The 1594-nt window shown below is 41.0% G+C and overlaps 1 non-coding gene across 1 annotated transcript; it reads left to right on the top strand.

Moving 5' to 3' along the window:
- Nucleotides 1-1169: 1169 nt before the first annotated feature.
- Nucleotides 1170-1276, top strand: LOC141640630 (small nucleolar RNA R71). Its single transcript, XR_012543090.1, has one exon. It is a non-coding gene; the product is annotated as a small nucleolar RNA R71 (small nucleolar RNA).
- The last annotated feature ends 318 nt before the right edge of the window (nucleotides 1277-1594 follow it).

Genomic DNA, 1594 nt, shown 5'->3' with positions numbered 1-1594 from the left:
TTGCATAGGCCGGAACATGATTGATTAATTCCGTGAAAGGAATTGAGACTTCTAAGTTCTTCACAATTTCCATGAACTTTCCAAGTTGATCATCAAATTTGGGCTTGGCTTGACGACTTGGAAAAGGAAGTCTAATCACAATGGGCTCCTTTTCTTTGGCTTTGTCTTCATTTTTCTTTGAACTTTCTTCCTTTGATGATTCCCCTTCTTTGGGGCTTTGCACCACAACTTCATTCTCACTAGCTCTCACAATTTCATCCTCAACTTGCTTCTTCGGTGCTTCATATCTTGTACCACTTCTCAAGTGAATGGCACTAACCGTTTCATGTCTAGGGGGATTACTTTGAGGTGGTAATTGCCCCTTTTGTCTTTGTGAGCTTGAAGATGCTAGTTGGGTCAATTGTGTTTCCAACATCTTGGTGTGAGCTAGAATGTTGTTGATGGTGGTGTCTTTTGCTTGGCTATCTTTTTGCATTTGGGTGAAAAATTCTTGTTGATTCTTTTGCATTTGGAGGACCGCTTTTTGGACATCAAAACCTTGGTCATTGTGGTGATTGTATGGGTTTTGATTTTGGTAACCTTGGTTTTGATTGTAAAAGGGTCTTTGATTTTGATTTCTCATGGGTGGTGGAGTGTATGTTGTTTGAGGGTTTTGAACATTTTGGCTTTTGTATGAGAGATTTGGATGGAACTTGGTGTTTTCATTGTAAAAGTTGGAATAAGGGGTACCACTTTTGTAAGCTTGGAAAACATTAACTTGTTCGGTTGTTTCCCTACATTCACTTGAGTCATGACCCAAGGTTCCACAATTCTCACATATCCCGCTTGGGATTGATGAGGATGCCGTCATGGCATTGACATGATGCTTTGATGATTTTGAGTTTTCCTCAAGTCTAGACATAGCTTGTTCAAACTTCAAGTTGATTGTGTCAATGTGAGCACTAAGTTGAGCACCCAATTGAGTAACGGTGTCCACTTCATACTTTCCTCCTCTAGTAGCCTTGCGAGGCCTACTATATTGTGAATTATGGACCGCCATTTCCTCAATCTTGTTCCATGTTTGATTGTCATCAACTTCGGTGAACATTCCATTTGATCCCATATTGAGAATGTTCCTAGAATCTTCATATAAACCATTCCAAAATTGTTGCACTAAAAACCATTCGCTAAGTCCATGGTGAGGACATGAGCGACAAATACCTTTGAACCGCTCCCAAGCTTCATACAAAGATTCTTCATCCCTTTGCTTAAAACCCGTAATTTGAGCTCTTAGCATATTGGTCTTTTCCGGCGGGTAGAATTTTTTGTAGAAAGCTAGAGCTAGCTTCTTCCAAGAATCTATTCCAAGGGTGGCCTTATCAAGGCCCTTCAACCATTGCTTTGCGGTGCCGATTAACGAAAAAGGAAATAAGACCCATCTTATTTGGTCTTGAGTCACGCCCGTTTGAGAGATAGCTTCACAATAATCGCAAAAGGTTTCCATATGAGAATGAGGGTCCTCACTAGGCATTCCCCCGAATTGGCTCCTCTCAACTAGTTGGATGAAGGCGGACTTGGCAATAAAGTTTCCGGTAAGATGTTGTGGGGTAGGAGT

The sequence above is a fragment of the Silene latifolia genome, unplaced genomic scaffold (genome assembly GCF_048544455.1).
Source record: "Silene latifolia isolate original U9 population unplaced genomic scaffold, ASM4854445v1 scaffold_95, whole genome shotgun sequence".
Taxonomy (NCBI): domain Eukaryota; kingdom Viridiplantae; phylum Streptophyta; class Magnoliopsida; order Caryophyllales; family Caryophyllaceae; genus Silene; species Silene latifolia.
Note: the sequence above shows the minus strand (reverse complement) of the source record. Positions and strands in the feature narration are given on the sequence as shown.